This window comes from Callithrix jacchus, chromosome 7 (genome assembly GCF_049354715.1).
Source record: "Callithrix jacchus isolate 240 chromosome 7, calJac240_pri, whole genome shotgun sequence".
Lineage (NCBI taxonomy): Eukaryota > Metazoa > Chordata > Mammalia > Primates > Cebidae > Callithrix > Callithrix jacchus.
Genome location: NC_133508.1, coordinates 33,600,814 through 33,627,792, shown reverse-complemented (window position 1 = coordinate 33,627,792; position 26,979 = coordinate 33,600,814). Strand labels below are relative to the sequence as shown.

At 41.0% G+C, this 26,979-nt stretch overlaps 3 long non-coding RNA genes across 5 annotated transcripts; 2 read left to right on the top strand and 1 right to left on the bottom strand.

Moving 5' to 3' along the window:
- Positions 1-265: 265 nt before the first annotated feature.
- On the top strand, positions 266-5,772 carry LOC103794169 (uncharacterized). The gene is made up of 4 exons (XR_004727447.2): positions 266-478; positions 2,479-2,536; positions 2,928-3,029; positions 5,640-5,772. It is a non-coding gene; the product is annotated as an uncharacterized LOC103794169 (long non-coding RNA).
- On the bottom strand, positions 1,931-9,801 carry LOC118143204 (uncharacterized). The gene is made up of 3 exons (XR_004727446.3): positions 9,560-9,801; positions 5,721-5,951; positions 1,931-3,224 (listed from the first exon to the last, which is right to left on the bottom strand). It is a non-coding gene; the product is annotated as an uncharacterized LOC118143204 (long non-coding RNA).
- A 52-nt stretch (positions 9,802-9,853) lies between these two features.
- On the top strand, positions 9,854-19,060 carry LOC118143203 (uncharacterized). 3 transcript variants are annotated; one of them, XR_004727444.3, is made up of 5 exons: positions 9,854-10,149; positions 11,552-11,677; positions 12,557-12,620; positions 13,330-13,445; positions 18,892-19,060. It is a non-coding gene; the product is annotated as an uncharacterized LOC118143203 (long non-coding RNA). The 3 variants fall into 3 exon arrangements; XR_004727445.3 differs by lacking the exon at positions 13,330-13,445; XR_008473239.2 differs by lacking the exons at positions 11,552-11,677; positions 13,330-13,445.
- Positions 19,061-26,979: the final 7,919 nt, after the last annotated feature.

The following is a 26,979-nucleotide window of genomic DNA, read 5'->3' as shown; positions in this document are numbered from 1 at the left end:
TGATTAAAGTGAAATTAAGATTCTTCTGGAATTTCTGGTTTGTAGGGACACATACAGTCACAGAAGGTATGTCTTGGCTTATGTAGAGAAAACACACAAAGACTGAATTCTTGTAGCGCTACCATGTGGCACAGTGAGTGCTACCAATGAGTCTCCTATCTATAAATTCAGATGAGCTTGGCACAAGCGTAAGTCCCGGGAGGTTTCTGGAGGATGTGTCACTGGATTGGAGGGATTTTAGTCCCTGCCTCCCCATTCTGTTTTTGCCTTTGACTCAGAACATAGAAGGGGGAAGAATGAAGCAGAGTGGGGAACAGAGTGTATCCTTCTGAAACACACACGTGACCCTGCTGGCCCCCGCACACCAAGCATATCTTGCTTTGTGATCCAAGGAAGCTCACAGAGTCTAGAAAACCCACTGAGAGAAAAATATCTTCAAAGAAAAGTCAGTTCTCAGAAGAATGTTAAAGAGTGAAGAGTGAGTCAGAAAAAAAGTTCTTACATTTTCATTTTCCTTTTGGATTTCGATTTTCCTTTGCTTAGATTACAGGGAATGCTTCCTTGTCTTTCTTCTTATGCATTATAATTATTTGTTCATTTGCCTTTGATTCTTAGGGTTTCTAGATATAAGGTTTAGAAATGCAAAATATTTGTTATTAGTGTTGATCGTTACTTGCTTTTTTTTTTAAATTTCAGAAGTATTCATATTCATCTTGTTTACATATTTTTCCCATTAGCTCATTTCAGTTTTAATGGCAATTTTATTTCTTCATTTAAATTTTTCTCTGATCCTAACTACTGAATGGGTTGCTTTAATGAAAAATGGAAATAATTGCTGCTTCGACTCAAGAGAGTGTCTTTATTTCACTCAGAGCTGTCAGTTTTACTTGTAAGATAAGATGATTTCAAATGGAATGAAATTCTGTAAAACTGGCTGCACTAAGAAATATTGGTGCACAGTGACAGGAGGAAACTTCCATTCCTGATTGAAATCAAAACATTAAGCATATATTTTGCTAGCCTTGAATACAACTTTTAAAAATAACACCACAAAATTCTCATTCTCTCCTCCCTTCACTGGAACGTGTTTAATCATTTGGCCTGATAGCACTTACAATGCTGAAAAGTTAATAGAGAATAAAAAATACCATTTTGGGCATGTGTAAGACCCGTTGTGGTAGCTTCAGTTAACACAGATTGTCACGATGACGTCTAAACAGTACCTTTTCCACATTTTGATTTGTTTATTGTGCACATTGCTCATAGTTAGCTCCCAGGCCAGCAATGGTAAGGAAAGGACCAAAGAACCTGAGTACAGAGTTTTCACTTGCAGAGGGAAGTCATTCACAATTTTTGTAATAATTGGTTTTGAAGCTTAGGAAATATGTTAGAGTGTGTTGGGCCAAATAAGTCAACTCAAATTTTTTTTAGAGTGATTGTTACTTTACCCAAATTATTGTCAGGCAAGATGGAATGAAAAAAACATGTACCCCAAGAGCTAAATTTAACCATTCAAAAGATGCTATTAATAAGCATAATAATGATTTTTTTTAACAAATTTATTTTTGAGACAAGGTCTTGCTCTGTCAAGGCTGAAGTGCAGCGGCATGACCATAGCTCCCCGCACCTTCAGCCTCCCAGGCTCACGGATCCTCCCACCTCAGCCTCTCAAGTATCTGGGACTATAGGTGTAAACCATCACACCCGGCTCCTTTTGTTTATTTCTTGTAGAAATGAGGTCTTACTATGCTGCCGAGATTGGTCTGGAACTCCTGGACCCAAGTAGTCCTCCCACTGCTGCCTCCCAAAGTGCTGGGATTACAGCAGGAGCCACTATGCCTGGTCAAAATGCCATTCATGTATATTTTTTATTGCTACATGTTTGTACATATTTATAGGGTACATGTGGTATTTTGTTACGTGGGTGAAATGTGTAATGGTCAAGTCAGGGTGTTCAGGAGTGCCTATCACCTTGAGTATCTATCATTTCTGTGGATTGGGAATATTTCAGGTCCTCTTTTCTAGCCATTTTGAAATATACATTACATTGTTGTTAACTGTAGTCACTTGACTCTGTTATCAAACATTAAAACTTATTTCTGGCGAGGTGTGGTGGGTCACGCCTGAAATCCCAGGACTTTGGGAGGTCGAGGAGGATGGATCACTTGAGGTCAGGAATTTGAGACCAGCCTGGCCAATGTGGTGAAACCCCGTCTCTACTAAAAATACAAAAATAAGCCAGGCGTAGTGGCCCACGCTTATAATCCCAGGTACTTGGGAGTCTGAGGCAGGAGAATTTCTTAAACCTAGGAGGCAGAGGCTGCAGTGAGCCAAGATCACGCCATTGCACTCCGGCCTGGGTGACAGAATGACACTCCATTTCAAAAACAAAAACAAAAACACTTATTCCTTCTAAATTTTTGTTTGCACCCATTAATCAACCTCTCTTCATCCCCCCACCTCCCATCCTCCCAACAGCTGGTGTTTATCATTCTACCCTCTACCTCCATGAGAACAACGCTTATAGCTCCTGAATGTAAGTGAGAACACATGATATTTGTTTTTCTGTGCTGGGCATATTTCACTGAACATAATGACCTCCCAATTCTAGTAATGATGTTTATTTTAAAGAGAAAAATTGAAATTCACTGGCATTGCATGGGGAGCTTTTAGAGATTTTGCAATTTAAGTTGGCATGTTTTGCACCTTTAGTTATAATAATAATGCAAGAAGGCAACTTCAGTTATGGAAGCTTATTTCCTTTGGTCTTCTGTCTTCACATTCCCGCCATGCTCCTCTGTTGTAATTCCCATTGTCCTATGCATTTGGGACACACCATCTTTTGATTGAAGAAGGAGCAATAGCAAATTTGGGAGCCAGCACATGTAGCCTCAGTTCCTAGATGATCTCTGAGTCTTCTCCTCCAGCCCTGCCTTCGGAACTTCTCTCCTTGGCTTGTGAGTGGTCCCGGAGTATGAGAGAGACTTCATGCCCAGGAGGACATTTTTTTCTACAAGAGCGTGACACAGGTAACTTCTCCTTAACACTCTGTTGCTTTTTAGTTTCTATAGAACCAGAGATGACTTGGAGGAATTTTTTTTTTGAGACAGGGGTCTCACTATGTTGCCCAAGCTGGCCTTGAAACTCCTCGGATCAAATGATCCTTCAGTGTCAGCCTCTTGAGCAGTTGGGACTACAGGCACATGCCAGCATGCCCAGCTAACCTGGAAAATGTTTGAGAGTATATATGTAGCCACTGTTACTTGAAAACCTTCAGCAAAACTCATTTATTAGTACTGTACACATTAAGTTATTCCATATTCCTTTGGAGCCCAAACCATTCATTGCTTTGCATCCTCTTAGCTATAACTGGCGTCAGGGTAACATATCACCTAGGATGACTCCATTGGAGTTAATAGAGGGGTTTTTCGAGATCATGGGAAAAGAACCTCCACCTCTCCACTGGCTTTGGGATTGTGAAGAGAGGTGGATGGAAATCTTGCAGAACTTCAAGTCGAAGAGAGAGAAACTAGATCCTGGGAACATTATATGAGCCCCTGTATCAAGCCTCACCTGAAGCCTGAACTACTCTTAGCTTTTTAAATTATGTGAGTCAATAAGTTATCTTTTATTATTTTGCTAATCTGGGATGAATTTTACATCTCCTGCAACCACAAATCCTAGCTGGGCCATCCAGGTGTGGTTTGGACAGCAGGCCATGAGGCAAGGACAGTTCAATCTAAGGCAACAGATCATGAACAATAGAAAACACAGGACAAAATTCTCAACAAAATCCAAGCCCAGCTGGTTGCCCTGGCAACAGCCACCATCCTTAAAGAAAAGAGAAGAAAATGCAAGGCCTGCTGAGAGTAGGAGGATGTCAACAATTTAGTGAGATTTTAGGGTGTATGAACGAGAATAGAAAACAAGTGTAGACATTTTGGTTGGGATTTTGGTCATAGAAGATTTTGAATGCTAGGTCAAAAATTTATTTGAGAGAAAATAAGAAAAGAGTGGAATATTCTTCTTTATTGTGGAATATTATTCTTCAGGGTAAAATAAATAAATCTAAACTTCATAAAAATTGGTGAATGGATTTAGTGAGGCAACATGTAGGCTGGGCTGAGTAGTTTTACATATGCAGTAAGGCACAGACCGTTAATAAGGTACATGTTGGAATCACCCTACAGAACCAGGATGAATCTTAGCCAAAATTTGACTGGGATGTTGAGATCGACGATGCCACACACACACCACGAAGGTATGGGAAAGGTTTTTTACTTGCATAATGAGGCTTTCTAAGGGAGAATAGAGTGGCTCCCAAGCAAGTCTAAAACTGGCTTGACAGGAAAGCAGAGTGGCTGGGAGTTTTTATTGGTGGTTAGGGAGATGGGCAAGAGCAACAGTTGTTTGCCTATGGATTAAACTTCCCTCCAGGACCAAAGGAAGAACACTTGGCCTTTTTTTTTGGTCAGCTTTCATATATAGATTTCACAGCTAGATGGATGGATAGATAGATTTATAGCTAGATGGATGGGTGGATGGATAGACAGATAGATGAATGAATGGATATTTATCCATCCATAGTTAGATGGATGGATAGATGGAGAAAGGAACAGATGGATAGGAGGATAGATAGTTGAATAGATAAATGGATGGATAGATTGATAGCTGCATGAATAGATGTATGTATGTATGGATGGATGAATAGACGGATAGGATAGAGGTAGATAGATATACAGTTGTAAGGATAAAGCTGTTTGACATGTTGTGAATGAGATGTACCCTGTGGTCAGAAGCTTGAGTTTCAGGTTGAGGCATATATTTAGTAATTATCCTCATATATGCCAGAGAAGTAGATGAAATGGTGAAAAGGGAAGTATAAGAGAGATAAGATAAGCAAGATGAAAATTTTGGGAGATTGCCAAAGAATGAAAGTAACTTAAATGTGCCCAGAGAAGAATGTATAGAGAAAAGAAGGGACAGATAATGTTTTGTGAAGGAGGGGAAACTTTTATAATGACACAGAAAAATCAGGGGGATGGGAATTAGAAAACTAGAGTACTCATGGGTTACTGGTTATCTCTGAGGCAGGAGATGCTTTTGCGAGTGTGTGAGATGGAGCAGGGACCTCTCTTAAGGGACCACATTCCCTTTCCCCAAAAATGAAATTAAGGAAAATCTTGAGTTCCTTTAAGAAAATTCCAGGCATCTTGCTAGGCCTGAGCAGTAAATAGGCAACTTGATAAGCAAGAAGATGATACTAGCTGAAAACACTAGCAAAGGCAGTTAGAGTGGAGATGTCCCGTTCCCTACAGAAACTAAAGTTAACATCTTAGCATATGTTCCTAAGTTGTTCTCCAGAACCCCAAAAGCCCACTAAATGGATCTGCTGGCAGATAGACCTCAGGTAAGTGGGTCTGAGGACTTGAACTCTGACCACCGGTTTTGTTTTTCTAAATTTTTCCTGAGGGGCCTGGAGGATCATGCCCACAAACCAGAGACAGCATTTTTTTCTGCTGACCCCGAATGTTTAGACAAAGCTTCATCTCCTCAACCAATCACAAGTCAGAAATTTTCTGTCTTTGCATCCCCCATAACCTGTGAACTGCTGTTTTTGAGATGTCTTACATTTTTAGGTCAAATCAACGTACAAACTCCATGCGTGAACATATGAATTTGCCTGTAACTTCTGCCTCTCCGCCTTTGCAAACCCTCACCTGCGAGCCATCAGGGAATCTGGATCTGGATCGTGATCTTCCTGATTCTCCGTGCTTGGGGCCCAACAATCAACGTCTCACCTTGTCCTGCTGGAATCCCAGAGTCAGTATTTGGCTTTGCTGCTGGGCAGGTGGATCCACGTTCAGTTCAGTAACAGGTGTAGGTATAGTCAGTTTACAAAGAGCAGAGGAATGAGTGATTGGGAGTTGGAGATGAGCCTTTCACAAATGCTGCTGGGAATGATGGTAAAGTAGTCAAATGAAGATGTACAGATTTTGTTTTTATTGAGATGAAATATATGTATATAATTTACTATCTTTATCATTTTAAGTGTACAGTTCACTGGTAATAAATACATTATATATATTTTTTCTCCCTTCATTTCTCCTTACAACTTCCCCTTAAGAAATACAAGTTTTCAAAATTAATGAGTGGGCCGATTTGGGAATGTTTTGCAGATAGTGGGGAAATGGATTCAGGCATGAGGAAATAATCATAGAAAAAGGAAAGAAAAGAATGAATTTAAGTAGAAGTGAAAACAAGCAGAAAAGACTGGTTAGGGCTGTGAGAATTGGGATTAGTTCTATAAAGAGGAGAGACTCTTCTTTTGAAATTATAAGTATAGAAGAGAACGTGGGTAGAGGAGAGAGGACATGGGGTGGAGGGGGTACGATTGTGTGTTTGTGTGTGTGCATATGCGTGCATGCATGTGTATGTGTGTAAAGTTTAGGCCTAAAGATTTCTAAGGAAGTTAGGACTAGGGCCATGGCTTGAGGCCAATAAAAGGGACTTGAATAGTGACTTTGGGAAAGGTTATAAAAAGTAAAGAGGATTATAAATCATTCTACTATAAAGACACATGCACACATATGTTTATTGCAGCACTATTTACAATAGCAAAGACCTGGAACCAACCCAAATGTGTATTGGTGATAGACTGGATAAAGAAAATGTGGCACATATATACCATGGAGCACCAGGCAGCCACAAAAAAGAATGAATTCATGTCCTTTGCAGGGACACAGATGAAGCTGGAAACTCATTCTCAGCAAACTGACACAGGGACAGACAGCCAAACACCACATGTTCTCACTCATAGGTAGGAGTTGAACAGTGAGAACACATGAACACAGGAAAGGGAGCATCACACACCAGGGCTTCTCAGATGACTGTGGGAAAGGGGAGGGAGAGCATTGGGACAAATACCTAATGCATGCAGGGCTTAAAACCTAGATGACGAGTTGATGGGTGCAGCAAACCACCATGGCACATGCATACCTATGTCACAAACCTGCACATTCTGCACATGTATCCCCGAATTTAAAGTAATTTTTTTTTAAAAAAAGTAAAGATGAATAAAGGCATTGCTAAGCAAAGCAAGAGTACCAGATAGAGGGTAATTATATGCATTTTCAGTGAATCATGCAGAAGACTCCTCTGATCTCTAATAGCAGTCAGCAGTTAAGAAAGAGCAGTTCACAGGCCTACCTAAAGTTAGGAATGCAGAACATGAGTAGGCAGAAAGGCGAGTGAACGAGAGTGGACGATTCTATAAAACAATTCATGGACACGAGGGAGGTGGGGAAATGAGATGCGGGGAAGTGAGGCTGGGAGGGGCAGCTGGCCTGGAAGAAGAAGAAGAACCCGGGCACTAGTGTTTGTGAGTAGAGTTAATGGCTTTAGTGTCTTTTTAGGATTGAAGTGGATGGGAGGTCAGGAACGCACAGGCATTCCGTGAGTTGGGACTTGGAGAAACCAGAGTGGCTCAGAGCACTGCTGCGGTTCTAATTGGAATAATGAAGTCCAGGGAAATATTTCCAGGGTTGAAAATGTTGAAGAACTGCAAGGAGTTGTCACTGGTCATGCTGGAGGGATAGAAGGAAGATTGTGAGCTGGATGGTCAAATACGGAAGAAAGTGTTAAGTCCTTTGGGAGGCCAAGGCGGGTGGATCACGAGGTCAAGAGATGGAGACCATCCTGGTCAACATGGTGAAACCCTGTCTCTACTAAAAATACAAAAAATTAGCTGGGCATGGTGGCCCATGCCTGTAATCCCAGCTACTCAGGAGGCTGAGGCAGGAGAATTGCCTGAACCCAGGAGGTGGAGGTTGTGGTGAGCTGAGATTGCACTATTGCACTCCAGCCTGGGTAACGAGTGAAACTCCGTCTCAAAAAAAAAAAAAAAAAGAAAGTGTTAGGTCTTAGCCAGTGTGGACAAAGTAGTGAGCCTACAGAGGCTTCAAGCTGAGCACACTTAGGATAATATGCACAAAAGGAGTCCCTTCACAGTGAAGTTTACACATATGAGGCCAGTGGTTACAGAAATGAGGCCAGCTGAGCAGTGTTAGTTATAGGGGATGGGTATGGAGAGGCCTCAGGAGGCTGCGTCTTGTTGGAAGAGAAGTGTATTCAGTTAACTAACACCCAAAGGTCCAAATGGCAGAGTTGGAGGTCTTGATTTGGACTACTAAGTTCTAGGACACTTGAAGCTAAAATAATGCAAGTGAGGATGGGACACGGAGGTACATCAGGGCAGGCAAGGAGTGACAGACTTCTGAAAACTTGTTTCCATAGTGTATTCCATCAACATGCATGGAGGCTCCACTCTGTGCTAGTGATAATAATAGCAATAATATAAGTAATATGACACTTAACCATTTGTTCGTCATAAGCAGACACCGTTTTATGTGTTATCTCATTTATTCTTTCTTACGATCCTACAAGGAAAAACTATTCTTAGACCATTTTATAGGCAAAGAAACTCAGATTCAGATGAGAACAAAGGCCCCTGCTAAAGACACGGAACCACAACGAACCCTGACTCCAAGCCCATCATGCAAAGACAACTTTGCATGCATTAGGTAAGCAAGGAAATGGTCATGAATGCGACAATGTCTATTTTAAAGAAAACCATATGCCATGTGACTCTTTTCACATGAATCACTGATTTCAGAGTGTTTAGCAATATTTTTAGCAATATTTGCCTTGATATCATTAGCTCTCTTTAATTTTATCCCTTAACTAATGGCATTCTAAAACATCCCTTTGTCTCTGCCGTTTGAAAATCCAATTCACTCTGTAGACTGACTATAAACGCAAAGAAGAGCATTGATTTCCTCATTTCATCACCTCTAGAGAACAATTCATAAGGCACGGAAGTTCTAACTAGTCAATCAATAGTCACTACTGAAATCAGAGACTCTGAGAGTAGTCTATTATTAAACAGTGTTCGTCTGACAATGACGTGAGATGAAAATCAAGGCACTGATCCAGCCCACGATCCTCATTCAGTGTCAGGAAAGTTCTGTTAACCATATTTAGACCACCTCCTACTTCTGTTTCCTGCCCGAGGAGAAGTAGGGAAAATTCAATTTCTCAGGATACAGTTAACCATTAAGTAATTCGCGGAAAAAGGGCGAAGCAGGGCAATCGACAGGGCTTTCCCTTTACAGTGACTCCACAAACCAAAACTGGCATTCAGCTCCCCTCTCATTCCGGCCCGTGTTGACTACAGGATAAATACAGATCTGTATTAAACATCAGCTGCATAGGCCTGACAAGCAGACTCCTTCGTTATTGGACATGCTATTATCTTACCAATTCTGTATTCCTATTTCTGGAGTTAGTTACGTAATTATTTTACCCGACGCAGAAAAGGCAACTTTGACCCGAGTTACATTAAAAATGGGCCTTTCACTAAATCCGGAAGAAAGATTTCTTCCTTCTTAATGAATCATAATTGCAAGGCTGTAATAGGTGCAAGTGGGAAAATGGATGTGGGAGAGGAAATAAGAATGCCATTCATTATTCCTAGTAATTCAAATATTTAAAATCGTACTTTATCACTCCAAGTTGGGGCTTCGGTTGGACCATTAGTCATGTTTGCCTGTTACTGTGTTCTTAAATTCAAGATGTTTTTTGTGCCAGCAGGGTTTTTTGATGACTAGTTCTCCAATAGATAAGAATCTGCAGCTCAGGAAGATGTGATTTGCTCAGGGTCTCACCATGGCAAATCCACGACTTGAACTTTGGTCTTTGTCCAAAATTCATTCCATTCTGCTCTCCTCTTTCCCCAGGAATGATTCTGAAAACAGAGTGTTGCTATGGCAACAGGGTCCATGGAAATTCTGTTGTTCTTTCTCATGAATACGGTATCTATAGGCCAGGCATGGCGGCTTACACCTGTAATCCCAGCACTTTGAGAGGCTAAGATGGGAGGACTGCTTGAGCCCAGGAGTTTAAGACAAGCCTGGGCAACATAGTGAGAGTCCTTCTCTACAAAATATTTTTTAAAAAACAAAATTACCCTGGCATGGTGGCATGCACCTGTAGTCCTAGCTACTCAGGAGGCTGCAGTGGGAGGATTGCCTGAGCCTGGGAGATCAAGGCTGCAGTGAGCCAGGACAGCACCAGAGTACTCCAGCCTGGGTAATAGAACGAGACACTGTCTCAAAAAGAAAAGAAAAGAAAATGAAAAAATTTGGGAGGCCGGGACAGGCAGATCAAGAGGTCAGGGGTTCAAGACCAGCCTGACCAACATGGTGAAACCCCATCACTATTAGAAATAAAAAAATTAGCTGGGTGTGGTAGCACACACCTGTAATCCCAGCTACTCAGGAAGCTGAGGCAGGAGAAACGCTTGAACCCATGAGGTGGAGGTTGCAGTGAGCTGAGATCATGTCACTGTATTCAACCTGGGCAACAGAGTGAGACTCTGTCTCAGAAAAATAAAAGAAAGAAATCTATCTGTAGATGAAGTAGAGATGGATGGAGAGATGAAGACCCATGAGTTCACCTATAGTCTGCGGTTTCTTCTTTCCCTTAGTTCATGGAAGTTTACTTAAAAATCAAAATGTATCTTGTCTTGCTTTCTGTATTTTGAAAAAGCACAGGGAACAGAAATTCTACATCATAGATTGCGAAGTGCTGTTCTATGTTAAATTGAGATGCTTACTTTAATATATACTTATAACTAATAGATATATTTATGCTTAACATTTAGTACTTTGCTGATCTTACAAGAGTCAGCTTTCATGTTGGCAGAGTTGGTTGAGCACCACATGCTGCCCAGAGCTCCTGTGGCCCCCACGCCACTCTAGATGGCCATCAGGACCAGCCATCTCAAAATCAGAGAATCATATTTCTTTTCCTGGGATGTTAAGAATCCCTTGTTAATGTGCAAGTACCCCTGGAAGAGTTAATACTGAATCTTGTGCTGTATTAGCTATAAACACCCCAGTAAGTAGGGGTCTTGGTCTACATTTCCCCACGAGGGGTAATGTACTGAGAAGTGAGGCACCAAAGTTCAGTTTTGCCTATTTAACAATTTTGTTCAAAGCCGAACCTGAGTATTACCATGAATAATAAGTGAAAATAGCTCAAATTCCATTAGTAACATGATTCTAGCCAATAGATGCTAGACCAGGAGGGGCTGCTATTATAAATCATTATTATTTTATGATCAGAAAATGAAGACACCGATGTTTACAGCGAGGGAAAATGCAAGCCAGCTTTTGCCTTTCCTCCTGAGGAAAGTGATGAACTGATACGCATTTAGAAAATGCTGAGTATCTTCTGGGTCTAACCAGCGCCATCCCCTCCTTAAATGTCCATATGTGAATTAGGCACCTTGCAGATTTTTTTTAAACTCAGCATTTGCTGATCTTAGAAGAATTGCTGGTGTAAAAATATGCCTTGCCTTTGAAAGAAGCCTGTCATAAGGAAAGGTGTGAACAAAATGCTTTATGTTTGACATATTGAAAGTGGCTCATTTCATTCAAAGGTGTTGATTTGTCTTTTTTCCCCTCTCTTCTTCTCTTTTTTATTTCAGGCCCAGTATATAAAATAGTAGATGGGCAAATACTCTCCTTGGCAGTGCCCACATTCTTTTTTTCCCCTGAATTTCCCTTCCTAATAGGACTGCAGCTTAGCCAACTGGACCTCGGGAAAGTGAAGGGTTAGTCATGAGCCATTTGCAGTATGGAAACCCCGCTATGCCAAAACTATAGCATTATCTTCTTTATTCTCACTTAGTGATTAGTGGTAAGGTGTAAGGTGGTAGGTCCTTCATATTTATAAAACAAATAATCTGATACTCTAATTCTCAAAAACCCAATATATGATCAAATCCCAAGGGTTTAAAAATGTGGATCTATTAAAAATCAAGAAGAAAAAAGATAGTATTATTTTGTCATACAATACATGTCTATAAAACCACAAATCAATCAGCTTCTGGAGCCTGGGGATCAGGGTTTATATGAGTACAGGATGGGGGCTTGGGAGGCCAAAGGCAACTTTTGGTTGTGAAAACAGGAATGCCTGTCCCCATTTAGTTAGGGCTGTGGGCCTCCAGGATTGAGGGTGGGGCCTTTGCCGGGGAACTGGCCTCTTACACCCGGTATTTTTCTGTCTCCTCTCCATATCAGTAACGTGCAAAAGTCGGTGATTTTATCAGCTGTTTTCATCACAGAAGAACAGCTCTCCCGGTGGTCCTTCCTCTCTGGTCTGGTTATCTGGCAATTGATAGTTAGAAAGCCTGATAGTTTTTTTTTGCAAAATGGCATAAATTGGTTTTTTTCCAGTGATCTATTTGCCAAAATGTGTAAGACTTGAAAATCACAAAATACTTGTCTCTAGACCTGTGTCCCCATTGAGCTGGAAGAAAGTAGGGGGCTACTCTGTCTTGTACTTAGTGAACCAAGGTTACCTGGTAAAATTAGGACAGAAATCAGGTTACAAAGGACCATTTTGTAAAGTATTTATGCCCTAAATATTTAGGTACCATAATACTTTTTTCTTCTAAACAACACTAACAATTTGTCTTTGTGTCACTTAGGCCCTTCCCAAGTTGTATGAAAAATGTGACGCCATGCCTCAGTGATTCACATAGCTAAGCCCAGGTAAACGTTCAATGTGAAGATTTTATGTTTTGTTTTTTAACATAATAGGGTCTAGGTGGGAAGATTCTTTATGTGAGTATTTTGGAAGCATTTTTAGACACGGACATTTTTGTCGTGAGAACTGGAAGAGATAGGCTTATTTGTCTTGTATGTTGAGGCAGGATGTTAATGCTGGGAGTGTTCATAAGTCAATTGCCAGATAACCAGACCAGGGAGGAAGGACCACTGTTCATCTGTGATGAAAACAGCTGATAAAGTCACCACATTTTGCACATGTTACTGATATGGAGAGGAGACATGGAAAAACTGGGTGGAAGAAGCTGGTCCCCTGGCGAAGGCCCGACCCTCAAGCCTGGAGGCCCACAGCCCTAAATGGGACAGGCATTCCTGTTTTCACACCCCAAAAGTTGCCTTTTGGCTGCCATGCACCCATCCTGTACTCATATACACCCGGATCCCCAGGCTCCAGAAGCTGATGAGAGATGAGGAGACAAGCAGATGAAGAGTATGGCAAAGAAAGAGAGAAGAGAAGAAACTCCTGAATGCAAAGAGTAGTTTGACGGGGGTTAGTCAGAGAGGAGTTTGACCACTGGACAGCCAAAATCTAGGGGAAGACCATCTTCCCACTCCATCCTCCCTTCCAGTTCCCCTTCCATCCCACTGAGAGCCACCTCCACCACTCAGTTAAACCCTGTATTCATCCCTCAAGTCTCTGTGTGACCCAATTCTTATGGGATGCTGGACAAAATCTCGGGATACAGAAAGCTGTCACACTGGCCCTCTGCATTTGTGGAAAGGCAGAGGGGGCACCGAGCTGGTTAACAGGTAAGTCATCTGTGGTTGAAAGAGCTAAAACAGCATTGTAACACTGGGGCTGCAGGCAGCCACCCCTAGACACTACTGTAACGGTGGAGCCCAAAGTGTTCACCATGGCTTCTGTCCCTTTCCCACAAGGGGTTCAAGCTCTCAGCAGTGAACAGAGAGCTGAACCCCTGTTGCACACCCTGTGAGGGGGTGCTGGGTAACTCTCCCATCTCATTAACTGTAACGAGGGGCCAGATTCTGACCTCCTTATAAATCATCATTACAATGTATCAGACATCAGAATATTTCATACTTAAGAAACTCAGAAACATGAGTTCTGAGGACAGCATTCTCTTATTAATATCTTCTGTTTCCGAATGGTAACTAGGACTAAGAACAAATACCGTATTCCTTAGAAGAGATGACATCCTAAAGTGAAGAACACAACTCATGGTACAAATGGGAAGACAGAAATTTCTTACCAGAGAAATATTTATTCAACTGACATTAACTGAGATGGTCGGAAACTGCCTCTCATTTTAAGCCTGTTTGCAGGAAATAGACATGCTTCGTATTCCTCCAAAGCCCACACAGAAGGAAAATAGTTGAAGCCCAAGGGCAATTTTGAAAACAAAGACCAAATATTGACCCAATTGAAATCTGGCAGCTCTGTTTCCCTGAATTGCTGTCTCGGGGTCATGGATTAGGTGCTGTGGCTTTCCTTCCCTTTGCACGGTTCTGGCCCCGGCAGCGCTGGGCGGTAGCCTCCAGGTATGGTAATCTGTCACTCTCCAGGATAACTCTATTTCAGAGGGATTGTCAAGTGGCCAGGAAAGCAGCAGGGCCACCTGCTGTGGCCTGATGTCCGAGCCTGAGAGGACCTGTCCCTCTTGGCCAGGCACCTTCCCTCCAGTCCTGTGCTTTTGGACATCTTCAAAGAGACCCGGGATGAATGATCTGTATCTGGTTTTGCATTAGTTCATATTGGCTCTGTACTTTGCTAAGCGTGGGGTGGTTGTGTGAGAAATGGAGAAAGACAAGAATGGGGTATTTTTTTTTTGAGACCGAGTCTTGCTCTGTCTCCAGGCACCAGTCTGGAGTGCAGTGGCACAATCTCAGCTCACTGCAACCTCTGCTCCTGGGTTCAAGCAATTCTCCTGCCTCAGCTTCCCAAGTAGTTGGGACTACAGGTGCACGCCACCATGCCAAGCTAATTTTTGTATTTTTAGTAGAGATGGGGTTTCACCATGTTGACCTGGATGGTCTCTAGCTCTTGACCTTGTGATCCGCCTGCCTCAGCCTCCAAAAGTGCTGGAATTACAGGCGTGAGGCACTGCGCCTGGCCGAGAACTGGGTATTATGTGGCTAGAATAGCATTTGATTTAAAAAGTAAAGGAAAATGTTGTGCACATTATCTAGTCCAGTATTTCCAATTATTTTGTGTCTAGTATTATTTGGCTTCATGTTTTTTATGGATCTGTTTTTCTGTAGGTGCTTTTTGAAATCTATAGATGTACACACACACACACAAATTAATTTTGTCCTGAGAAATTAGAGATTATTAGAAAACTAGAGTAGAGCCAATGATATCTATTTTTAGTTCATGCTTCATCAAGAAGTTTCTGTTGTTTGATTTTTGAGGAACATTTTCTACCACAAAGTAAATAGCAGGAGAAGTTTTTCTTCTTCATGGTGATTTTAATGCCAAATCCACTTTCTGTGGTTCCCTTTAATTCAAATATTTGCATTCTTTAGAGAATGAAAGAATGAAATATTAATCTGTGGGATCTTCCTGGTACCAGGAATTTCGCTGACGATGAGATATACCGTGGCCGGGAAAGTGATGGAGAAACACCCTCAGAGCATGGTGTGCAGACTGTGTGCTGGCTGAAACACAGGGTGTAAGGACTTGGGTTGAGGAATCAAAGTGCCTACTGTGGCTTTAGATAAAAGTATCATCTTCCAGCGACAAGGAGGAAATGGGGTGATGATGGGATGATTTTTCAGAGTTGAAATAAAATTAAATGGTTTTTGGGAATTAGTCCTTTTGGCTTAAAAATCTTAAAAGGCGTTTATTTTACTATAAAACACAAGTTTCATTTTCCTTTTGAGTTAATTATTGCAATGGTACAGCAAAGCAAGTTGCATTTCTGTCATGGGCGTGGTAAAGATAGCCCTCATCCCAAATTGCAGACTAGCATAATGCTAAATGCTACTTACCATGATCTAAGATGGGTTGATTTCATTGCTCTTAATCAGATGTCAGGAACCAGGAATAAACAGAAAAATAAAGTTTCCCGGACAAAGAAAAAAAAATCTGTTAATTACACTCAGCAAGGTGAAAATTGTCATCATTTAAAGCCATCTTCACTTACACATCACAATTCCAAAAAGGCTACTTGGATTCCTGTTCCCATTTCCCACAGGCCTTCAAAGACAGTTTTGAACCATATTTTAATTGTTGGTTCTTACCCCTAGTCTTGGTCATTTGCTTAAACTGCTTTCTGAAACTGGTGATGCGAACACATGTTCCCTTGTTCTGGTCTGCTGCCTTCCTGGAAATAGTCTCCAAAAATTTCCTTCCCCTCTACATTTCAGACAACTTTCTTCAAACTGTTCTTACATAGTAGCCAATGCTTTTTAACTAAAGTGTCTTTAGAACATTTCTTCTGCATTCAACAGATGGTACAGGACTATTGGCTTAGCTGTCTCTAACGACCTCTGTGGTTGAGTAGGGGAGATGCATTTGCCGAAGGAACAGGGGTAGAGGGAGGCAGAAGATTCTAGAGTCATGAACAATGGTGTTGGGATTCTTGGGTGTTGGGGGGAGTAGAGAAGAGGTAAATCTGGAGAGAAAATGGATGGTTTAGTATTTATTTAGGCATTTTATGTTTTAACCAACATACTCACTCAAGATAGATGCCGACTAGACTTGGAGCCTTGGACTTGGAGATAGAACAAGGATCTGATGAATCTCTGCCCTCTTTAGATCAATGCAGTCTCTTTGTCATCATGTATCTCCTTGTTTTGTTCTATTCTACTGTGGATGCAAACTGACCACTGTCTATATGCCCGGTTTGAATCCCAAGAAAGCCACTTCGGTTAGCAATTTACCACTGACCCTGTTTGGCCAGAGCTACACATGGCACAAACCTGAGCCCTGGCTGGACTGCCTGTGGGACGCCTCTGTTTGTCCTACCGATGGCTGTTCCCAGGCAAAGCACAGCATGAGAGCTGTGCTACTGAGTGGGAGTGGAGGCCAGCGGTGAGCTGCTCTTGGGAGTTAGCTCCCATGGACTTCGTCGACACCTCAACCCTGTGCAGTTCTGTGTGGATGCATGAATGTATTCAACAGAACAAAGAACTGAGAGAACACATGTCTTAGAGTATTTCTATCAAAGGAGTGAACACTGGAAATCTTGGCAATCAAAGAGGTGAGGAATCTTTTGAGGCATCTTTTGGAAGAGGCAAAGATAGTTGGATGGAAAGGTTGGTATAAACCAAAGTGGGAATGAGTACTTAAGGCACGTTTTAGAGGTCAAGAAAGCAGATGTATTTGGAGCAATAAAGGGGTTTAGAGACCAGGAACAAAGGGATGTACATTTTTGTCCACCTCTTTTTTCCAGTGCACATGGATAATCTGGTGTATACTGAATTCTTTGCTGTGAATTCCTACACAAGCAGGTGATTTCTGTTTTTTTGAGATGGAGTTTCGCTCGTTACCCAGGCTGGAGTGCAATGGCGCGATCTCGGCTCACCGCAACCTCCGCCCGCTGGGTTCAGGCAATTCTCCTGCCTCAGCCTCCTGAGTAGCTGGGATTACAGGCATGCGCCACCGTGCCCAGCTAATTATTTTTGTAATTTTTAGTAGAGACGGGGTTTCACCATGTTGACCAGGATGGTCTCGATCAGTTGACCTCGTGATCCACCCTCCTCGGCCTCCCAAAGTGCTGGGATTACAAGCTTGAGCCACCGCGCCCGGCCACAAGCAGGTGATTTCTTGTTGCCTTACAGTAGTCTGCCACAGAAATATTGGCGAGAGACCATTTTTCCCTCTCAGTACGTCAAGGGCTTGAGGCTGCATTCTCTGCAGGAGATTGAGAAAGGGATGGAAGAAATTTTCATGGATGGACCATCTTAACACTTTCAAGTCATCTCCATGACATTCCTGGCAGGCCTTTCTCTAGTTTGGAGCTGTGTTTCACACTGACTCCCTGACTTGCTTCAAAATCAGGTAAAATCTTTCCTAGTGAAGAAGCCAACCTGTCACAGGTAACCACAGGCAATACGACATACACAGTTGGTTTATTAATATATAAAACCCCAAGATCTCAATCTGAGTGCGACCTGAATTGGAGAAAAAATTGAGTTTGAAGATTATATGTCTTTTTGTCTCTGAAGAATATTCTGGGAATAATATTTAGGTAGAGAGAAGAAAAATATTTCATTAAAAATTTACTCTGCACATGAAAACTGAATTCCACATGAACAAAATATGATCTTTGCACAGTATATTATTTTCAGGCACTGACATTTCAGTTTCCTCAGAAACAGGTGAGCTTTGTTTTGTACTCTACAGAGACATATGTACAGGCGGATTCTTAATAGACGTTCTTTGGTGAGGAACTCTCACTAATTGTGTGACTGAATGGATTTACTTTCTCTATATTAAAATGCAGAGTTGTAATATGGTTAATTTTTACTCTCTCTCAATCAAGTGATAAGTTGCTTTCTATGGTCACAAGTATAAGAATATTCTGGGCATCTTAAGATGACGGATCTGGGGTGTGGATGGAATCACTCACATAGGAATGCGGGGTGAGATTGGCATCCCTGAATAGATAATGCCCTTGCATTATTTTGTTTTTCTATTTTGCATTAAAAAAAATCAGTACAACTGTTAGAAACCTATTTTTGTCTTAGATGAAGCCAATTAAATTTTCAGCTAGGCCAATTCAATAGAAATGAGTTTGGAAAATATAATCAGCACAGAAAAGGGGAAGCTAAATGTGCATTCAGTCAAAAAAAAGTCTTACACGTTTTTCTTGCTCTGCTGAGAGAGGCTATTGGGTAGGATATTCTTGGCATTTGTTCATTTAAAGATAAGGATAACTCCCTTCATGCATCCCTGAGAGCAGGATGCAATGAGAATTTCATCAAAGGCTGTGTAATTCTGTAAACATGTTCTTGGGAGTTATAGGAATTCTTACCCATCCTCACATAATTTTGCATGCAACCTTCATGGAAGAGCCTCCTAATTTGTGTTGGATGAATGATGTCTCTTTCTAATTAGGCAGATGCTTCCATCTGAGCTGGGAACGAGAAGACAATGTCTAATTGAGCTCTTTTTTTGTTATTGTTTTGGTTTTTGGACAGTGCTAGAATTAGCCTTGGAATTTAGTCTCCTGATTGACTCGTGTTCTAATTAAAACCCAATTTGATTGATTCTGCTTGTGCCTTTCTATAGGAAACACAGAATGACGTCCCAGATTTGCAACATGTTGAAATGGCTGACTCCTTCTGATGCCCCTGATGTGTTCTGACATTCACAAGCGCTCCACACAGAACCCCATCTGCACCGACGTGTATGTTCTCTTAAGCTCCAACACTGACACATCATCCCACTTTACCTTTTATTATCCCTTTGTTGTAATAGGTATTCAAATACAATTACAGAACAGGATCTTATGGAGTGAATACAGTGGTATTGATAGTTTCCATTATCTCAGTAATATACAGAAGAGAGAAAAATCACTTCCAGAGTCTGAGTAAGCCTAAGATGTCCTGTATTTTTTTCCTTTGCCTTTAGCTTTGAAGGCTTGGAAAGTCCTATTATCCTAAAAATTAAATTGGCTTGCCTAATGGATACAGATGGCAAAGCCTTGTGTTAGGTACAGCTGTCATTTTCATCTTCAAAAGAAAGGAGGGAGCGTATCATCAGCTCACCTGCAGCATCTAACTTAGAAAGGTGAGCATCGTGCAGACAGTAAGGAAGTCCAGCTGATGCAGTCGCACCTGCATAAAATAGCAATTTTTATTTGGAAGACAAAGTTTTCAGTGCCATCATTTCCTGACTTATTCCAAAAACACTTTCAGGTTTAGGGAAATAAAAATGTATTTGTATCTCTGCTAAAGATATCATCACTTGAGAGCTTTCAAGTTGGAGTAAAGAAGGCATGATATTTGTAGAATCACCTGGTTTGATTCTCCTCCCAACTTTTTACGTGAAATAGACGGAGTGCATCCTCTGGCCCAAGACAGAATCAACTTCTCTCCCGAGGGTCCATCCATTTTTCTTAGAACATATCCAGCCTGTTGTTCTACCTCAAGTTTATCTCTTTCTACAAACTATAAGCTTCTTACCTTGCCTTCTTAGAGTTTGTGAAATGTTTATCGAAGAAATGCTTGGCTTTTATAGAGAGATAAAGCATTTCAGCAACATCTTCAAATAATGCCTATGCCATACTGTTTGATTTAATATGCATGTAGTGAGGCCCAGGGGTGGTGGCTCATCTGTAATCCCAGTGCTTTGGGAGGCGAAAGTGGGAGGATCACTTGAGGCCAGGAGTTCAAGATCAGCCTGGGCAACATAGGGAGACCTCGTCTCTACAAAATAATAATAATAATAATTTTTAAAAAACTGGTCAGGCATGGTGGTGTGTGCCTGTGTTCTTAGCTACATAGGCTAAGGGAGGGACGGATTCCTTCAGCACGGGAACTTGAGGTTTCATTCATTGAGCTATGACTGTGCCACTGCACTCCAGTCTGGGTGATAGAGTGAGACCCTGTCTTGGGAAAAACAAAACAAAACATATATATATATATATATAAAACATATATATATATATATATATACATGCACACACATATGCATGAAGCTAACCATGACCCTGGCTTCTTGTTGTAAAGATCTAATAAATTCATAGCTTCAGATATAATCCAAGGTTGTACATTTTTCATTAGATCATGCAAATGAGGTGAACAGAGAAATGATCACACTTCAGCTTACGGAGAGATGAGATGCTCACTTAGCAAGCACCTCCGCCAGCAGATTGCTGAACATTCTCTGAGTTTATTTTACCCAGTGTGCGTAGGCCCACTTTGCTGGAGAAAGGCAACTGAGAAGAGCTTTGCCAGAAATCTGGAATAAAGCTTGCACCGATGCCATAGAGAAAACTTTCTTTTAGAGCATCATGTAGGTCTTTTCTGGCTATTTTTCAAGCCTGCATTTATGCCTGGGTCAGTAACAGGAAAGAAAATCTGTTATTAATTACTGTAATTTGAAAGGAAGTTAAAATTGATCTCTCGCAATCTGGCTTGGCAGGAGAAAGACATCTACCAATAAAAATTTTGGAACTTGCCTTAGCACCAACATTGTCTGCTGACCATAGTGTGAATTTTTTTTTTTTGGTAGAAAAGCATTTAGTGCTATGCAATTATTATGTAACAGAAAAGAGAGTGTAAAGGATTTTTTAAAAATCCATAAACAGAATCCTGTTTTAGAGTGTTTAATAAATGTTCCTCCGTAAAAGAATCAAGTCCTATGGCATAGTAGCAATTCACTTGCCTGTTAAACTTGGATTGCCACCTATCAATTTTACTTTGAAGTGACATGCTCCTATATGAGAAGACAAAGGACTGTGTGGTTACAGACAGCAGAATTAAGTCATTTCAGGAAATGAATGACCATATTGACCTTGTGTAGACCTGTCATGACAGCTTGCCAGGATGGGCATTGCCAAGTTCCTGTCTCATTTATGTGATTTAAACCCCACTTTTTTTTTCTGATTTATGGTCAACTTGCTTTGATAAAACAGATTGTTTGAATTACATTTAATTGAATGTTCACTTCTTCTTTCTTTTTCTTTAAGAGTGGGTAACTCCAAAAATCCAATAGTCTGCTGGAGGGTGAAGGCTAAAGGATATTCTTTTGCAAACATGGACGTAGGCTCAAATAAACAGTAATATACCAAGTGGGAGGTTGGAATAGATGGCCTCCAGGTTCCCTTCTTGCCCTATGGTGCTGATCCCATATATTTCAGAAGAAGTGAAAAACTCCATACCTGGGCCGTGTCCTAGATATTCACAGGAGCCCAGCATTCCCTGATCACTCTTAGAGCCACTATCATTCTATCTGTGTGGGCAGGGAGGTGGAAATGTTTCATGGGAACACAGACACGAATCTGCTTGTAAAGCTGTCTGTGTCTAAGTTGCTAGACAGACATAAGCAGAAACCTCCCTAGGATAACACGATGCTCTTCTCAGACTCCTGCCTGCCCCTGAACTCTCTCCACATTTTGTTTAAACCTTCATTGTACCATTTTCCATAGCTTGCTTTGGATTAGAGTTATCTGTGTAGATGTCTGTCTACCCATCCTTTCCATGAGCCTTTGCACTTTCATAGGGCGGGAGCCAGGTCTTACTCATCTCCTCATTCCTCAGAGATTCTAGGACAGCGTTTCGTCTGGAGCAGGCACTCTGTAAATGCTGAATAGGTTTTCATTTTGCTAATACTTCCTTAATATTTTTTCCACAGCTTTCTAAAAAATTGTTGGAAATATATAATATTGTCATTATAATTGCATTTCTAAAAAGGTAACATGTCAAGAACACAAGCAGATTTAATGTTTCTCAGTAAATATTTATTCCCTATTTCAACTGCATAATAAGGCATGATGTCAAGAACCATGTTCTTCTGACTTCTGAATTCTCCAGCACATTTCATGGTTTTTGGCACATGGCAGCCCCTTCAGACACATTGGTTGAATAGACAAAAGAATGAAGATGTGCTACGTGTCAGACATTGTGCTGGGGATATATAAAATGGGCCTGCTCTAAAGGAATTTAGCAGATGATCGCAAGGGCATCAATATCTGGGATTTGTTTAGAGGCTTACCTTATATTTGTGTAGTGCTTCTACTAAAAGGAGCTTTCGTTACATGATTTGATTTAGTCTCACAATCCAGTGGAGTGGTTAATGTAGTAATTTATGCTTCTTGTTACATTTTTAGCTTTTTTCCCTCTGTTCCTTAAATGCAGGTGTTTTTCTTATTGTTTCCAAGTACCTTTTTTTTCAATTTTTAAAAAATGTATCTTTTATGTATTTTGTGGGTATATAGTAGGTGCATATATTTATGGGGTTCATGAGATGTTTGGATACAGTCATGCAATGTGAAATAAGCACATGGAGAATGGGGTATCCATCCTCTCAAGCATTTATCCTTTGTGTTACAAACAGTCCAATTACACTCTTTTAATTATTTAGAAACATACGATTATTATATTTCCAAGTGTTTTTATTACAGAAAGCATGAGAAATAGAGAAAAGGCAAGACTTATATCAATATATCTGTGTGTATGTATAATGTATATATACACACACATACACTTTCTTTATTTTACCTTCAGGCCTTTGTTCTGATGACAGTTTTGTTTTTAATACAAATATCTATCATACCCACAGAAGATTTGGTGAAGACAAAGTTAAACAAGGAAGCTTCTGTTGTCAATCTTACAATTAAATAAAGGAATTAAAGTTGAACCTATAATTACATTGGAGAAGAAAGAAGCACTTTTTATAGAAACTAAATGGCTGTAAAGTGAGACAGGGCGAAAACTTAAAAAATCTAGTCCTAAAGGCCAAGAAAACAGTTTCAATTTTCAAGAATATTAAGGTCAACCCTTACCTCACACCATATAGGAAATTTAGCTCATAGTGGATTATTTCCTTAAATGTAAGACCAATGAAGTCATAAAAATTTTCCCCTACTTTTTCTTATGAAAATATTATTGTTTTATAACTGTAACACTGATGAGAGTGTTATAACTAGAAATAAAACTGTAGTTTTCTAATTACAACACTCTCATAAGAAAAAGTAGGCAATAATCTTCATAACCTCTGATTAGATGGTGTTTTTTAGATATAACACCAAAGCACAAATGACAAAAGGGAAAATAGATAAATTGGACTTAATCAAAATCAAACATTTTTATTCTTAAAAGGACAGTATTAAGACAGTGAAACTAGAATCCATAGAATAGGAGGAAAAAATTTGCAAATTATTTATTTGTCAATAAATTTACATAAAAAATACATAAAGGATCTCATAAACCAATTCAAAAAGATTTAAAAAGTTGTTCAACATCATTAACCATCAGGACATTGAAAATTAAAACCAGGATGAGATGTCACGCTATTCTTATGTGGATGGCTATAATAAAAAAAGATAGATAATGGGAAGTGTTGATGAGGATGTGAGAAATTAGAAGCCACATAAGCTGCTGGTCAGAACATGTAATGGTGCAATCCCTTTGCAAAATAGTCTGGCAGTTCTTTAAAAGTTTGAATATAGAGTTACCGTGTGACCCAGCAATTCCACTACTAGGTGTATACTCAATATAAAATGAAACATGCCCACAGAAAAATCTCTGTGACAAATGTTCACAGCAGCATTATTCATAATAGCCAAAATGTAGAAAGAACCCAAATGTCCATTAACTGATAAACTGGATAAATAAAATGTGGCATATTCATACAACAGAATGTTATTTGGCTATGAAAAAGAATGAAGTAATGAGCCTTAGCACAATATGGATGAACCTTGAAAACATTGTGCTAAGTAAAAAGTAGTCACAGAAAACACACACATTGTATGATTTATTATTCCATTTATATGAAACATGCATGAATAGGTAAAACTGTATAGACAGAAAGTAGATTCATAATTGCTTAGGGCTGAGGAGGGGTATGAAGGGAATGAGGGTGAATGCTAAAGGGTTTGGGCTTTTTTTGGGAGTGATGAAAATATTCTAAAAATTGACCGTGGTGGTGATTGCATAACTGAATATACTAAAACAAACATGGAATTGGGCACTTTAAACGGGTTAATTTATGGTATGTAAATTGTATCTCTTAATAAAGCTGTTTCCCAAAACAAAAACAAAAACCCCAACCCAACAAAAGAAAGTAGCTCCACATCTACAGAATAGTCAATACAATGAAGACTGAAGTTTTTCCACTGAGTAGTGCAACACAGTGGTTACTTGGTAATCTTGGAAAGCAGTTTTGGGGAGAAAGGTCAGCCTTGAGACATTGATGAATGAAGAGTTTAAAAGCTGGAACCACAAGTTGGTGATGATTTTAGGTAGCTTGGCTCAGAAAGGAAAAGGAAAGGCTGGCAGCTGGAATGGACACAAGGCAAACACACCCTTTTTGAGATGAGAGTAGTTCTGATGCTGACAAAAAGTACTGAAGCTACAGAGGAGCATCCCAGGGAGTGGGACACGATGGCCTCAAAAATAAGGGATGACTTTGAGACAGAAGAAGGAAGTAAGGAAGTGGGGAGGAGAATATGGATAAAGAGAAGGGTGGGTTTTTTTTTTTTTTTTCTGAAATAATTAGGAATTGAAACATCTCAGAATGTGAGCAGGGAGCACTGGGCTCAGCTGAGGTTGGAAACCATGACTTGATACCAGTGTGTGGCTGGGTCCATCTCTTCAGCAGCCCAAAAGGAGAATCAGAGAATGCTGGCGTTTGGGTAAGTCCAAGGGTGATGTTTCCCAGAGCAGGAGGGAAGAAGGTTGAGAGAAAACCAAAGGAGCATGGAGAGCGCAGGGCGTACTTCTTGAAGAGGGAGAACATGAGGATGGAAGGGAATTGGTTATGGGTGAAAACACGAAAATGGAAGGGGATTGGTTAGGGGCGAAAACACGAGGATGGAAGAGGATTGGTTAGGGGAGAAAGCACAAAGATGAAAGGGGATTGGGTAGGGGTGAAAACACGAGGATGGAAGGGGAATGGTTAGGGGTGAAAACATGAAAATGGATGGGGATTGGTTAGGGGTGAAAACACGAGGATGGAAGGGGATTGGTTAGGGGTGAAAATATGAGGATGGAAAGGAATTGGTTGGGGTTAAAAACATGAAGACAGAAGGGGATTGGTTAGGGATGAAAGCACAAGGATGGAGGGGGATTGGTTAGGGGTGAAAATATGAGAATGAAAGGGGAATGGTTAGGTGTGAAAACACTAGGATGAAAGGGGATTGGTTAGGGGTGAAAATATGAGGATGGAAGGGGATTGGTTGGTGTTAAAGACATGAGGATGGAAGGGGATTGGTTAGGGGTGAAAGCACGAGGATGGAAGGTGATTGGTTAGGGGTGAAAGCATGAGGATGGAAAGGGATTGGGTGGGGTGAAAGCACAAGGATGAATGGGGATAGGTTAGGGGTGAAAGCACGAGGATTGGTTAGGGGTGAAAATATGAGGGCGGAAAGGAATTGGGGTTAAAAACATGAGGATGGAACGGGATTGGTTAGGGGTAAAAACGTGAGGATGGAAGGGGATTGGTTAGGGGTGAAAGCACGAGGATGGAAGGTGATTGGTTAGGGGTGAAAGCACGAGGATGGAAGGTGATTGGTTAGGGGTGAAAGCATGAGGATGGAAAGGGATTGGGTGGGGTGAAAGCACAAGGATGAATGGGGATAGGTTAGGGGTGAAAGCACGAGGATTGGTTAGGGGTGAAAATATGAGGACGGAAAGGAATTGGTTGGGGTTAAAAACATGAGATGGAACAGGATTGGTTAGGGGTAAATACATGAGGATGGAAGGGGATTGGTTAGGAGTGAAAATGTGAGAATGGAAGGGGATTGGTTAGCGGTGAAAGCACGAGGATGGAAGGGGAATGGTTAGGTGTGAAAACACTAGGATGGAAGGGGATTGGTTAGGGGTGAAAATATGAGGATGGAATGGGATTGGTTGGGGTTAAAGACATGAGGATGGAAGGGAATTGGATAGGGGTGAAAGCACGAGGATGGAAGGGGATTGGTTGGGGTTAAAGACATGAGGATGGAAGGGAATTGGATAGGGGTGAAAGCACGAGGATGGAAGGGGATTGGTTGGGGTTAAAGACATGAGGATGGAAGGGAATTGGATAGGGGTGAAAGCACGAGGATGGAAGGGGATTGGTTGGGGTTAAAGACATGAGGATGGAAGGGAATTGGATAGGGGTGAAAGCACGAGGATGGAAGGGGATTGGTTGGGGTTAAAGACATGAGGATGGAAGGGAATTGGATAGGGGTGAAAGCACGAGGGTGGAAGGGGATTGGTTGGGGTTAAAGACATGAGGATGGAAGGGAATTGGATAGGGGTGAAAGCGCGAGGATGGAAGGGGATTGGTTGGGGTTAAAGACATGAGGATGGAAGGGAATTGGATAGGGGTGAAAGCACGAGGATGAATGGGGATTGGTTAGGGGTGAAAGCACTAGGATGGAAGGAGACTGGTTAGGGGTGAAAGCACGAGGGTTGAAGGGGATTGGTTAGGGGTGAAAATATGAGATGGAAGGGGATTGGTTAGGGGTGAAAGCACGAGGATGGAAGGGGATTGGTTGGGGTGAAAGCACCAGGATGGAAGGAAATTGGTTGGGGGTGAAAGGAAGTGATGAAGGGTCTGGAGGGAGAAATAAGTTTAAAGAATGGTGTATGGGATGTAATAATGTAGAAGAATTATAAGAATAATTCAGTTAGCAAATGTGATACTGGATTTTAAGGTTTATAAGAC